We start from the raw sequence: 15,856 nt of genomic DNA, 5'->3' as shown, positions 1-15,856 counted from the left end.
AGAGCATACAGTACAGTACAGTACAGGTTATAAGAACATACAGTACAGGTTATAAGAGCAGACAGTACAGGTTATAAGAGCATACAGTACAGTACAGGTTTTAAGAGCATACAGTACAGTACAGTACAGGTTATAAGAGCAGACAGTACAGGTTATAAGAGCATACAGTACAGTACAGGTTATAAGAGCATACAGTACAGGTTATAAGAGCACACAGTACAGGTTATAAGAGCAGACAGTACAGGTTATAAGAGCATACAGTACAGTACAGTACAGGTTATAAGAGCGTACAGTACAGGTTATAAGAGCATACAGTACAGGTTATAAGAGAAGACAGAACAGGTTATAAGAGCATACAGTACAGTACAGTACAGGTTATAAGAGCATACAGTACAGTACAGTACAGGTTATAAGAGCATACAGTACAGGTTATAAGAGTATCCAGTACAGGTTATAAGAGTATACAGTACAGGTTATAAGAGAATCCAGTACAGGTTATAAGAGAAGACAGTACAGGTTATAAGAGTATACAGTACAGGTTATAAGAGTAGACAGTACAGGTTATAAGAGTAGACAGTACAGGTTATAAGAGTAGACAGTACAGGTTATAAGAGCAGACAGTACAGGTTATGAGAGCATACAGTACAGGTTATGAGAGAATCCAGTACAGGTTATAAGAGAAGACAGTACAGGTTATAAGAGCATACAGTACAGGTTATAAGAGTATACAGTACAGGTTATAAGAGTATACAGTACAGGTTATAAGAGAATCCAGAACAGGTTATAAGAGTATACAGTACAGGTTATAAGAGTACACAGTACAGGTTATAAGAGTATACAGTACAGGTTATAAGAGAAGACGGAACAGGTTATAAGAGCATAAAGTACAGTACAGTACAGGTTATAAGAGCATACAGTACAGGTTATAAGAGCATACAGTACAGGTTATAAGAGAAGACAGAACAGGTTATAAGAGCATACAGTACAGTACAGTACAGGTCATAAGAGCATACAGTACAGTACAGGTTATAAGAGCATACAGTACAGAGTATAAGAGCAGACAGTACAGGTTATAAGAGTATACAGTACAGGTTATAAGAGCATACAGTACAGGTTATAAGAGAATCCAGTACAGGTTATAAGAGTATACAGTACAGGTTATAAGAGAATCCAGTACAGGTTATAAGAGTATACAGTACAGGTTATAAGAGTAGACAGTACAGGTTATAAGAGTAGACAGTACAGGTTATAAGAGCAGACAGTACAGGTTATGAGAGCATACAGTACAGGTTATAAGAGAATCCAGTACAGGTTATAAGAGAATCCAGTACAGGTTATAAGAGAATCCAGTACAGGTTATAAGAGAAGACAGTACAGGTTATAAGAGTATACATTACAGGTTATAAGAGTATACAGTACAGGTTATAAGAGAATCCAGAACAGGTTATAAGAGTATACAGTACAGGTTATAAGAGTATACAGTACAGGTTATAAGAGAAGACAGTACAGGTTATAAGAGCATACAGTACAGGTTATAAGAGTATACAGTACAGGTTATAAGAGAATCCAGAACAGGTTATAAGAGTACACAGTACAAGTTATAAGAGTATACAGTACAGGTTATAAGAGCACACAGTACAGGTTATAAGAGTATACAGTACAGGTTATAAGAGTATACAGTACAGGTTATAAGAGAATCCAGAACAGGTTATAAGAGTATACAGTACAGGTTATAAGAGTAGACAGTACAGGTTATAAGAGAAGACAGTACAGGTTATAAGAGTATACAGTACAGGTTATAAGAGTATACAGTACAGGTTATAAGAGAATCCAGAACAGGTTATAAGAGTATACAGTACAGGTTATAAGAGTAGACAGTACAGGTTATAAGAGAAGACAGTACAGGTTATAAGAGTATACAGTACAGGTTATAGGAGAAGACAGTACAGGTTATAAGAGTATACAGTACAGGTTATAAGAGCATACAGTACAGGTTATAAGAGCAGACAGTACAGGTTATAAGAGCATACAGTACAGTACAGGTTATAAGAGCATACAGTACAGGTTATAAGAGCAGACAGTACAGGTTATAAGAGTATACAGTACAGGTTATAAGAGAATCCAGAACAGGTTATAAGAGTATACAGTACAGGTTATAAGAGTATACAGTACAGGTTATAAGAGTATACAGTACAGGTTATAAGAGAATCCAGAACAGGTTATAAGAGTATACAGTACAGGTTATAAGAGTATACAGTACAGGTTATAAGAGAATCCAGAACAAGTTATAAGAGTATACAGTACAGGCTATAAGAGTAGACAGTACAGGTTATAAGAGAAGACAGTACAGGTTATAAGAGTATACAGTACAGGTTATAGGAGAAGACAGTACAGGTTATAAGAGCATACAGTACAGGTTATAAGAGCATACAGTACAGGTTATAAGAGCAGACAGTACAGGTTATAAGAGCATACAGTACAGTACAGTACAGGTTATAAGAACATACAGTACAGGTTATAAGAGCAGACAGTACAGGTTATAAGAGCATACAGTACAGTACAGGTTTTAAGAGCATACAGTACAGTACAGTACAGGTTATAAGAGCATACAGTACAGGTTATAAGAGAAGACAGAACAGGTTATAAGAGTATACAGTACAGTACAGTACAGGTTATAAGACCATACAGTACAGGTTATAAGAGTATACAGTACAGGTTATAAGAGAAGACAGTACAGGTTATAAGAGTAGACAGTACAGGTTATAAGAGCAGACAGTACAGGTTATGAGAGTATACAGTACAGGTTATAAGAGAATCCAGTACAGGTTATAAGAGAATCCAGTACAGGTTATAAGAGAAGACAGTACAGGTTATAAGAGTATACAGTACAGGTTATGAGAGTATACAGTACAGGTTATAAGAGAATCCAGAACAGGTTATAAGAGAATCCAGAACAGGTTATAAGAGAATACAGTACAGGTTATAAGAGTATACAGTACAGGTTATAAGAGCATACAGTACAGTACAGTACAGGTTATAAGAGTATACAGTACAGGTTATAAGAGCATACAGTACAGGTTATAAGAGCATACAGTACAGTACAGTACAGGTTATAAGAGCATACAGTACAGGGTATAAGAGCATACAGTACAGGTTATAAGAGCATACAGTACAGGTTATAAGAGTATACAGTACAGGTTATAAGAGCATACAGTACAGTACAGTACAGGTTATAAGAGTATACAGTACAGGTTATAAGAGAAGACAGTACAGGTTATAAGAGTATACAGTACAGGTTATAAGAGTATACAGTACAGGTTATAAGAGAATCCAGTACAGGTTATAAGAGCATACAGTACAGGTTATAAGAGTATACAGTACAGGTTATAAGAGAAGACAGTACAGGTTATAAGAGTAGACAGTACATGTTATAAGAGAATCCAGTACAGGTTATAAGAGTATACAGTACAGGTTATAAGAGCATACAGAACAGGTTATAAGAGTATACAGTACAGGTTATAAGAGAATCCAGTACAGGTTATAAGAGTAGACAGTACAGGTTATAAGAGTAGACAGTACAGGTTATAAGAGTAGACAGTACAGGTTATAAGAGTAGACAGTACAGGTTATAAGAGTAGACAGTACAGGTTATAAGAGCATACAGTACAGGTTATAAGAGAATCCAGTACAGGTTATAAGAGCATACAGTACAGGTTATAAGAGTAGACAGTACAGGTTATAAGAGAAGACAGTACAGGTTATAAGAGAAGACAGTACAGGTTATAAGAGTATACAGTACAGGTTATAAGAGCATACAGTACAGGTTATAAGAGAAGACAGTACATGTTATAAGAGAATCCAGTACAGGTTATAAGAGTATACAGTACAGGTTATAAGAGCATACAGTACAGGTTATAAGAGTATACAGTACAGGTTATAAGAGAATCCAGTACAGGTTATAAGAGTAGACAGTACAGGTTATAAGAGTAGACAGTACAGGTTATAAGAGTAGACAGTACAGGTTATAAGAGTAGACAGTACAGGTTATAAGAGCATACAGTACAGGTTATAAGAGCATACAGTACAGGTTATAAGAGTAGACAGTACAGGTTATAAGAGTATACAGTACAGGTTATAAGAGTAGACAGTACAGGTTATAAGAGTAGACAGTACAGGTTATAAGAGAATCCAGTACAGGTTATAAGAGTATACAGTACAGGTTATAAGAGAATCCAGAACAGGTTATAAGAGTATACAGTACAGGTTATAAGAGTAGACAGTACAGGTTATAAGAGAATCCAGTACAGGTTATAAGAGTAGACAGTACAGGTTATAAGAGTATACAGTACAGGTTATAAGAGTAGACAGTACAGGTTATAAGAGTAGACAGTACAGGTTATAAGAGTAGACAGTACAGGTTATAAGAGAATCCAGTACAGGTTATAAGAGTATACAGTACAGGTTATAAGAGTATACAGTACAGGTTATAAGAGAATCCAGTACAGGTTATAAGAGTAGACAGTACAGGTTATAAGAGTAGACAGTACAGGTTATAAGAGAATCCAGTACAGGTTATAAGAGTATACAGTACAGGTTATAAGAGCATACAGTACAGGTTATAAGAGTAGACAGTACAGGTTATAAGAGTAGACAGTACAGGTTATAAGAGTAGACAGTACAGGTTATAAGAGAATCCAGTACAGGTTATAAGAGTAGACAGTACAGGTTATAAGAGTAGACAGTACAGGTTATAAGAGTAGACAGTACAGGTTATAAGAGTAGACAGTACAGGTTATAAGAGTAGACAGTACAGGTTATAAGAGTAGACAGTACAGGTTATAAGAGCATACAGTACAGGTTATAAGAGTAGACAGTACAGGTTATAAGAGAATCCAGTACAGGTTATAAGAGTAGACAGTACAGGTTATAAGAGTAGACAGTACAGGTTATAAGAGAATCCAGAACAGGTTATAAGAGTAGACAGTACAGGTTATAAGAGAATCCAGTACAGGTTATAAGAGTAGACAGTACAGGTTATAAGAGTAGACAGTACAGGTTATAAGAGTAGACAGTACAGGTTATAAGAGAATCCAGAACAGGTTATAAGAGTATACAGTACAGGTTATAAGAGTAGACAGTACAGGTTATAAGAGTATACAGTACAGGTTATAAGAGAAGACAGTACAGGTTATAAGAGTATACAGTACAGGTTATAAGAGTATACAGTACAGGTTATAAGAGAATCCAGAACAGGTTATAAGAGTATACAGTACAGGTTATAAGAGTAGACAGTACAGGTTATAAGAGTATACAGTACAGGTTATAAGAGAAGACAGTACAGGTTATAAGAGTATACAGTACAGGTTATAAGAGAATCCAGAACAGGTTATAAGAGTATACAGTACAGGTTATAAGAGTATACAGTACAGGTTATAAGAGTAGACAGTACAGGTTATAAGAGAATCCAGTACAGGTTATAAGAGAATATCTACAAATATCTACAAATGATAGGCACTGCAATGGGGACCAGGATGGCACCACAATATTCCAATAAAAAAGGTATTACAAGATACTGAAATTTTTTTTTGATTTGCATCTGCATCACTGGACTAATACGGCTACTCAAATTTTCTACATATGTGTATGTGTGTGTGTGTGTGTGTATATATATATATATATGTGTGTGTATATATATATATATAAATATATATATAATATTTATTTACACACCGTGCACGCTCAATATCATGTATTGAGCCAGTATGCTATGCACGCTCAATATCATGTATTGAGCCATCATGCTATGCACGCTCAATATCATGTATTTAGCCAGCATACTATGCACACTCAATAACATGTATTGAGCCAGCATGTTATGCACGCTCAATATCATGTATTGAGCCAGCATGCTATGCAGGCTCAATATCATGTATTGAGCCAGCATGCTATGCACGCTCAATATCATTTATTGAGCCAGCATGCTATGCACGCTCAATATCATGTATTGAGCCAGCATGTTATGCATGTTCAATATCATGTATTGAGCCAGCATACTATGCACGCTCAATATCATGTATTGAGCCATCATGCTATGCACGCTCAATATCATGTATTGAGCCAGCATACTATGCACGCTCACTATCATGTATTGAGCCAGCATACTATGCACGCTCAATAAAATTAATTGAGCCAGCATGTTATGCACGCTCAATATCATGTATTGAGCCATCATGTTATGCACGCTCAATATCATGTATTGAGCCATCATGTTATGCACGCTCAATATCATGTATTGACCCAGCATGCTATGCACGCTCAATATCATGTATTGATTTAGCATGCTATGCACGCTCAATATCATGTATTGAGCCAGCATGCTATGCACGCTCAATATCATGTATTGAGCCATCATGTTATGCACGCTCCATATCATGTATTGAGCCAGCATGCTATGCACGCTCAATATCATGTTTTGAGCCAGCATACTATGCACGCTCAATAACATGTATTGACCCAGCATGCTATGCACGCTCAATATCATGTATTGGCCCAGCATGCTATGCACGCTCAATATCCTGTATTGAGCCAGCATACTATGCAGGCTCAATATCATGTATTGAGCCAGCATGCTATGCACGCTCAATGTCATTTATTGAGCCAGCATGCTATGCACGCTCAATATCATGTATTGAGCCAGCATGTTATGCATGCTCAATATAATGTATTGAGCCAGCATACTATGCACGCTCAATATCATGTATTGAGCCATCATGCTATGCACGCTCAATATCATGTATTGAGCCAGCATACTATGGACGCTCAATATCATGTATTGAGCCAGCATGCTATGCACGCTCAATATCATGTTTTGAGCCAGCATACTATGCACGCTCAATATCATGTTTTGAGCCAGCATACTATGCACGCTCAATAAAATGTATTGAGTCAGCATGTTATGCACGCTCAATTCATGTATTGAGTCAGCATGTTATGCACGCTCAATTCATGTATTGAGTCAGCATGTTATGCACGCTCAATATCATGTATTGACCCAGCATGCTATGCACGCTCAATATAATGTATTGATCCAGCATGTTATGCACGCTCAATATCATGTATTGAGCCAGCATACTATGCACACTCAATATATGGTAGTGCATGGTATGCGCGGTTAGGTAAATTTCTGATTTTTTTTTAAAGTAAAGAATATAATATCTGGTACATACAAAGAACACGGATAATTTTTTTATTTTTTTACGTAGTTATAATTTATTTATTTTTTGTTCACAATCTATAGTGTAGTGCTGCGTTTTTACCATTTACATGAATGGGGTAATACAGTAATGATAAATTGAATGTAAAACCGGATCACTCCAGTCTAGATGTGAACAAAAAAAGAGTAAATTTATTGCATTGGGGGGAGGGCAGGGGGAGGGGATGTTGTTATGTTTACTACTGCAATCCAGTATAGATGGTGATGAAAAATGTGAATTTATTCCATGAAGAAAATGCATATTTCTTGATGGAATAAATTCACATTTTTCAACACCATCTATACTGGATTGCTGCGGTTTTACCAATTACAAGAAAAGATGCAAGCAGTAAGACATTTTAGAATGTAAAAATGCATCATTACAGTATAGATGGTGATGATATTATTGAATTTATCCCATCAAAAATTATAATTATGGATTGGAAGTTGTAGTTTTGCAACATCTGGAGGTCCGCAGGTTGAAGACCACTGATCTATACTGTAATGCTGCTGTTTTACCTTCTATGTTTGCTTACTGATTGCATAATTTGTAGGAATAGCTAAAACCGCAGCAATACAGTATATTTGGTGACGAAAAAAGAGAATTTATTACATCCAAAAATGATTTTTGGTTGAAATAAATTCACTTTTATCTTCACCTAATTTACTGTACCTAATGCTGCTCCCATTCATTTTATATTGCAGGCATAATATACATTGAATTAATTTTTTTTGTTTAATAAATAAATAAATAAATAAATATAAATTATTATAATATTTTATATACCCACCATTTTAATGAATGTAATGTTATCCCTGGAGGGCACGGCAGCTCAGTCATACGTTCCTCTTCTCTGTATGGCTTGCACATGTATATCCAAACAGAGAGGAGGAGACTGAGAGGCTGCCGTCCCTGATCTACACACCTCCTGTATGCACGCTCCTGAGAGGGATCGCAGAATACAGGAAGAAGGGCGGAAGCGGCCGGGCGAGGCTTCAGATGACGTCGCGCATGCCTGGCCCTGCCCACGTCCTCCCTTCTCAGACACTCCTCTCTGAGCTACCAAAGATGAACAAAAAAAGGTAATTTTAACTGTTTATTTATTGGAAAAAAAACGCTGGGATAGACAGAGTTAGTGACAGGGACAGATGGGGAGGGGGATTAGGGAAAGTGGAGTTGATGATAGGTGCTCTTTAAGGATAAGAGAAAAAGGTTGGCTACATTCAATAAAATAAATAATTATCTCCCAGCAATTATAATATTAATAGAGACACACTTAACAAAAGAATCAGTTAAATTAATCGAAAAAAGATGGGCTAAAATAAAATATCATTCGACTATCTCAAACTATTCGGCTGGAATGTTGGTACTGATCCATCATGCTGTTGTTTTTATTGAATATATGGTTGACTCGGACCCAAAAGGTCGTTATGTCTTTGTGCATTGTAACTGGAAAGGAATAGATACGGTTATAGCAGCAATATATATTCCTCCTCCTTTTTCTCTTGAAATCCTTCAAAAAAGAACAGCATTTATGGAGGGGAAAGCAGGGCTGTGGAGCCGGAGTCGAGGAGTCGGACGAAATTTTGGGTACCTGGAGTCTGAGTCGGCAAACAATGCACCGACTCCGACTCCTACTAAATTTAGATTGGAATAAAAAATAAATTAAAAAAAGCAAATTTGAATGTCCCAATTCACAAAAAGTTATAATTAATGACTTCTCTACTTTAAGAATAAAGACCAATGCATGCAGTGCCTCACGTAACCGCAAAACGAACACGTTAAGTGACCGTGAAGAAGCATGCTTTTCATGTGCTTTACTATATGGTACACAACGCACAATTAGGAGCGGCAATACTTATACTTTCCATAGTGTTGTATTCTGCTGTTACAGGGAACCCATGGGTAACCTAGCCTCTCACTGATAAGGGATTAAGTAAATATGTTTTTTGCAGGACTAGAGACACTTGTATAAGTGAAGGGAATGGAGGGTCAATAGTTCAAGACTGAAGATGTAAACCATTGGAAAAACTGCTGCCATTCAGCTAAGGCTATAAAAACTTGAAAACTCGATTGTTAGCTTAAAAGGGTACTCCGCCCCTAGACATCTTATCCCCTATTCAAAGGATAGGGAATAAGACGTCAGATAACCGGGGTCCCGCTGCTAGGGACCCCCGGGATTGCCACTGCGGCACCGAGCTATCATTACTGCACAGAGCGTAATGACGGACGATACAGGGGATGGAGCATTGTTACGTCACAGCTCCGCCCCTCTTGATGTAATGGCCAGCCCCCTCAATACAAGTCTTTGGGAGGGGGCGTGGCGGTCGTCATGTCCCCTGCCATAGACTTGCATTAAGGGGGCGGGCCGTGATGTCACAAGGGGCGGATCCATGACGTCACGCTGCTCCGTCCCCTGTATCGCCCGTCATTACATGCAGAACGAACTCGCTCTGTGTAGTAATGAAAGCGCGGTGCCGCAGCGGCGATCCCACGGGTCCCCGGTGGCGGGACCCCGGCAATCTGACATATTATCCCCTTTGGATAGGGGATAAGATGTCTAGGGGTGGAGTACCCCTTTACACTTTAAACATGACTATGGGATTCTACTAGGGAAATCATGTTTTATAATAAATGCCCCTTCCTGGATCCTCCCACTGCCCTATCTTCAGCAGCAGATCAGCACACAAACTGTTCAATACAGTAGACTGTTGGCTTCCCAGCCAGTAGTCCTGTGGTAATGACAAGTATGTTGCCTTTCTTTCCTTCAAGGAATGTATAAAATACATTTGCATATTGATACAGAGGAGTCGGGGAGTCTGAGTCGGAAGTACAGAAAACTCTGGAACATTTATCTACCGACTCCACAGCCTTGGGGGAAAGTTTATAAAGAATTTTTTGTCCTAGGCGACTTCAACTGTGTTATGGATCAAATACAAGATTGGGGGAGTAGGGAGATGAGATCTAATAAAACAAGCCTTTATAAATGGTGTCAAGAAAGTGGAGGGATGCATGGCATTGTCTGTACCCATTCAAACAAAAATTATCTTGTTTTAATATGACACACATAAAACTGCATCCAGGATTGACTTAATCTTGGTTGATGAACAAAGCCTTACTTCAGACCGAAAAATAAATTATGAAGCCAAAACCGTATCTGATCACGCAATGTTGGTGGGCTACATTAAGAATAATAAGAAGGGGATGAATACACATAAATTTACTATCAATCCACACTGGTCACACATTAATAAAGTAGTTGAAGGGGTGGAAAAGGAGATTGAGGAATTTTGGGTAATTAATAAAGGATCCGCGGGGTTATACATGGTGTGGGACACATTAAAGGCCTTTTTGAGAGGCATACTAATAAAAAGAATAGCACATTTCAGAAGGAAATGTAAACAGAAAGAGAATCAAATGGGGAAAGAAATTAAAGAACTAGAAACAATATATGCAAAAAACAAGGAACCCAAAAATTGGGAGAAACTAACTTTAGCACAAAATAGATATAAAGATTACACTTTGGAAAAAGCACAAAAAACACTATTTTTTAGGGGACAAAAAAAATATGTGGAAGGGGGGAAAACAAACAAATGGTTGATGGGTATACCGTATATGCTCGAGTATAAGCCGAGTTTTTCAGCACGATTTTTCGTGCTGAAAACACCCCCCTCGGCTTATACTCGAGTGAACTCTCCACCCGCAGTGGTCTTCAACCTGCGGACCTCCAGAGGTTTCAAAACTACAACTCCCAGCAAGCCCGGGCAGCCATCGGCTGTCCGGGCTTGCTGGGAGTTGTAGTTTTGAAACCTCCGGAGGTCCGCAGGTTGAAGACCACTGCGGCCTTCGACATCATCCAGCCCCCCTCTCACCCCCTTTAGTTCTGTACAGTACTCGCCTCCGCTCGGCGCTGGTCCGGTGCTGCAGGACTGTCCGGAGAGGAGGTCGTCCGGTGGGATAGTGGTTCCGGGCTGCTATCTTCACCAGGGAGGCCTCTTCTAAGCGCTTCGGGCCCGGCCCCAGAATAGCCACGTTGCCTTAACAACGACGCAGAGGTACGTTCATTACCAACGTACTTCTGCGTCATCGTCAAGGCAACGCCTCTATTCTGGGCCCGAAGCGCGGAAAAGAGGCGCCCCCAGTGAAGATAGCAGCCCGGAACCACTATCCCACCGGACGACCTACTCACCGGACAGCCCTGCAGCACCGGACCAGCGCCGAGCGGAGGCGAGTACTGTACAGAACTAAAGGGGGTGAGAGGGGGCTGGATGATGTCGAAGGCCGCAGTGGTCTTCAACCTGCGGACCTCCGGACAGCCGATGGCTGCTCGGGCTTGCTGGGAGTTGTAGTTTTGAAACCTCTGGAGGTCCGCAGGTTGAAGACCACTGAGGGCGGATGATGACAAGAGGATGATGAAGGGGGGGTGTGGGATGATTACAAGGGGATGATGAAAGGGGGTGTGGATGATGACAAGGGGATGATGAAGGGGGGGGGATGATGAAGGGGGGTGGGGATGATGACAAGGGGATGATGAAGGGGGGGTGGGATGATGACAAGGGGATGATGAAGGGGGGTGGGGATGATGACAAGAGGATGATGAAGGGGGGGGTGGGATGATGAAGGGGGTGGGGATGATGACAAGGGGATGATGAAGGGGGGGTGTGGGATGATTACAAGGGGATGATGAAGGGGGGGTGTGGGATGATGACAAGGGGATGATGACAAGTGATGATGATGAGGGTCTGGATGATGACAGGCGGTGATGATGATGAGGATGTTAATGACGGGGGTCTGGATGATGACAGGGGGGGATGATGTATTTCCCACCCTAGGCTTATACTCGAGTCAATAACTTTTCCTGGGATTTTGGGTTGAAATTAGGGGTCTCGGCTTATACTCGGGTCGGCTTATACTCGAGTATATACGGTATTTCTTTAGAGTTCCATCTAGCTGCTATAGAGGATTTGGCTGCTGTTAATACGTGTATGGCTATGGTGATGTCTGCAGGTGCGGACTCAGTAAAACCTAAGTGTAGAAGTGCAACCTCTGGGCCCCAAGGGAGATAGTAGCCCAATATTTGATTTAATAATGTATATACTTTGTTCCAAATTTTTTTTATGAGGTTGCACTCCCACCATATATGGAGCATAGTACCTATACTGCTATTGCATCTCCAGCATCTTTTAGAGCATGTGGGGTCAATATAGTACAGTTTTGGAGGGGTCATATACCATCTGTATAAAATTTTCCTCGATGTCTCCAAGTGTAAGAAGTTATGGGACACTTTAGAAGTGATCCCAAATGCAAAAGTCCAGTCTGATTCCTCAAATGCCCTTCCCAGCTCTTGTTCCCATTTCGTGCACCAGGTTGGGGTATCCTGTTCTGGAAGGAGTGTCTTATATGCCCTAGATAAGCCCCCCCTAGTTAAGGTTGTATTTGCAAAAAAGCAGACATAGGGGGACTTTAACCGAGTGTATAAAATATGTGTAGAGTTTAACAGGTGCCTAAGCTGTAAATATTTGTAAAAATCTAGATTAGGGATTGAAAATTTATGCCTTATGGTTTGAAAAGGTAATATACAGTCACCATTCGAAATATCCGAATATAAATGGATACCTCTATTCTTCCATGATTTATAGTTAGTATCTTTAATCACAATTTGTGCAGCCTCCAAAGGTAAATCTTTAAGAGCTAGTGGCAGAATAGAATTCCTTACTAAAGGAAGTAGCCAAGTGGAAAAAGCAGCTTTCATAGTGGGAGATATATTGGGTAATATTCTACCGGTTAACCGGGAAGCCCACATCTCCAAGAAAAGTGAACCCGAAGGTGTGAGTGAGCTTTCTATTTCTACCCAGGATTTTGAAAAATCTCCGGTCCACCAGGCCTTCAACTGGTCAAGCTGAGCGGCATAGTAATACCTCTTTAAATCGGGGCACCCTAAGCCTCCCCTCTCTACAGGTAGACATACATACCTTTGAGCCACTCTGGCTTTTTGATTTTTCCAAACAAACTTCATTAAAATGCGTTGTAAAGCTTGAATTTTATGGTTCGGGATCAGAACAGGTAAGTTTCGGAAGTAGTACAAAATTTTAGGCAGCAGAAACATTTTAACTGCCGCGATTCTACCCACCCAAGAGGAGGGGAATCTTGAGTAATCTGAGACATCTTTAGTAACGATTGTCATCAGTGTCGCATAGTTAGTCTGCATCAGGTTACTTAAAGGTGAGGTTAAATTTATACCCAAATAGGGCAATTGACCATCGCTCCATTTATATGGGTAGAGGTCTTTCAGGGAGTTTTTAAGGCCAGGAGGGATTCCCATATCCAAAATTAAAGATTTAGAAGCGTTTACTTTGTAAAAACTTATGTCACTAAACTCTTTCAAAATTTGGGATATTCCTAAAAGGGACTTTTCTGGTTTAGTAATACTGAGAATTATATCATCGGCATATAGACCGATTCGGTGTTCTTTCTCTCCTATTTTAACTCCTAATATCTCCTGCAAATTCCTTATGTATTGGGCCAGTGGTTCCATACTCAAAATAAAAATCAATGGCCCTGGCGTGTCCCGTTTGTAATAAAAAATTCATTGGATAAAGCTCCTCCGGTGTATTTCCTCGCCGACGGGGTGGAGTATAGTGCCAGTATGGCTTTACCAATTTCTCCCACCAACCCAAATTTGGTTAGGACCTGGGACAAATAATCCCAGTTTACCTAGTCGAACGCCTTCTCCGCATCCAACGTGAGGAGCAGAGAAGGTGTTCGACGTTTCTCCAGAATATGAATGATGTCCAGGAACCTCCTGGTCCCATCTAACGTCTGGCGTCCTTTGACAAACCCCACCTGATCATTGGGCACCAGGCCCGGTAATATATTTTCCAATCTATGAGCTAGTATGGATGCATATATTTTAAGGTCTGTGTTAAGTAGGGCAATAGGTCTTAAATTTGAGGGTTCATTAGTGGGTTTGCCTGCTTTAGGAATGGTTATTATAGTTGCTTTCAACATTTCCATCGGGAAAGCAGCCTTACCCACAGCTTCATTAAAACACCTTGCTAAATAGGGAGCCAGGTTATCCTGGTGAGTTTTATAATAAGCATTCGATAACCCATCTGGGCCTGGGGATTTGTTATTTTTTAATGTTTTGATAGCTGATTTAACTTCAGCAATAGAGATGGGACTTGACAAGACCTCTTGTTGTTTTGTTGTTACCTGCGGGAGATCCACTTTACTTAAGAATTGGCCTATATTGCTTAGGTTTGGTTGTGTAATATCTCTGTTGTCCTTTAAATTATACAGTGTTCTGTAATAATCTGCCAAAATGTTAACTATACTTTTGGGGTCAGTAATCTTATCCTTATGTGCATTGTACATGTATGGTATTTGAGTTTTGACCTGCTGTGTTTTTAGTTGTCTAGCCAGCAACGCTCCTGGGCGTCCCCCCTGCCAATAATGTAATAATTTTGATTTACGTAGCACTTCTTCAAATTTATAAGCTTGCATAGCGTGGAGCTGTCTAGTAAACTCCACTATATCTTTTGACCTTTCCGGGTTGGTGTTTGCCTTGTTTAGGTTATGTAAATTAGATAGTTTCAATTGTATATTTATTATTGCTTCTGAGTTTGTTTTCTTAAAGTGAGAGGATTGTTTAATAAAATGTCCCCTTATTGTGGCCTTGTGTGCACACCATAGAGTAGAGTCTGATACTAAAACATTGTCATTAATAGCAAAAAAACCTTTTAATGTTTCTGCTGTTGCTGGGGCATAATCCTCATGCTTTAATATAAATTCATTAAGACGCCAGATCGTTTCTCGAAAGTTATAAGTCTGTTCCTTCAAAAAGATTGTAATGGGACTATGATCACTCCAAGTTATGGGCCCGATGTTAGTTGACTCAACTATACTCATATTATGACGTTCTATTAGGAAATAATCTATCCTAGAATACATCTGGTGTCGAGGGGAGTAGAATGTAAAGTCCCGCCCTCCAGGATGTTGAACTCTCCAAGGGTCCAAGAGCAAATGCGAGTTCAAGGTTTTTACAAACGGGGTGGGTTCTGTTTCCTGCGTGGTGGTACTGGAGTCCATAGATGGCCATTGGACCTTGTTGAAGTCTCCCATCATAAGTAGGGTCCCTTTCTGTATAGGTTTAATTATTTTTAGTAATTTTTTCATAAAGCTATGTTGATTTCTATTTGGGCTATAGACTGCTGCTAGAGTGTACTGTATGTTATTAACCAAACAGATAGCTATTACATATTTCCCTTTGTTATCTACAATTGGTCTTAAAATGGAAACCCCACCTTTTTTACCCACCGCCTGGGAGGAGATAATTACTGAATAAAACTTAGGTTTGAGTCTGTGCAAGTCTCCAACATTTAGGTGAGTTTCTTGTAAACAGCAGACGTCAGGTTTAGCCAAGTTAAGTTCTTTAAGCAATAATGATCTTTTATATGGGGAGTTTAGCCCCTTCACGTTTAGGGATATAATTTTAAGTACCATTTAGTACATAACATAAAAATTTGGTAGTTATGGTTCCCTCCAGATGGGGGGCCCAGGTTCCAGCAATAGGTGCCTATAGTATTGGGTATGGTATTACTCAT

The 15,856-nt window shown here is 39.6% G+C and overlaps 1 protein-coding gene across 2 annotated transcripts in view; it reads right to left on the bottom strand.

Moving 5' to 3' along the window:
* LOC130368859 (histone H3-like centromeric protein A) overlaps window positions 1-15,856 on the bottom strand; it is a 132,681-nt gene that overhangs the window by 99,051 nt on the left and 17,774 nt on the right. The window lies entirely within an intron of this gene.

This window comes from Hyla sarda, chromosome 1 (assembly GCF_029499605.1).
Source record: "Hyla sarda isolate aHylSar1 chromosome 1, aHylSar1.hap1, whole genome shotgun sequence".
Taxonomy (NCBI): domain Eukaryota; kingdom Metazoa; phylum Chordata; class Amphibia; order Anura; family Hylidae; genus Hyla; species Hyla sarda.
Note: the sequence above shows the minus strand (reverse complement) of the source record. Positions and strands in the feature narration are given on the sequence as shown.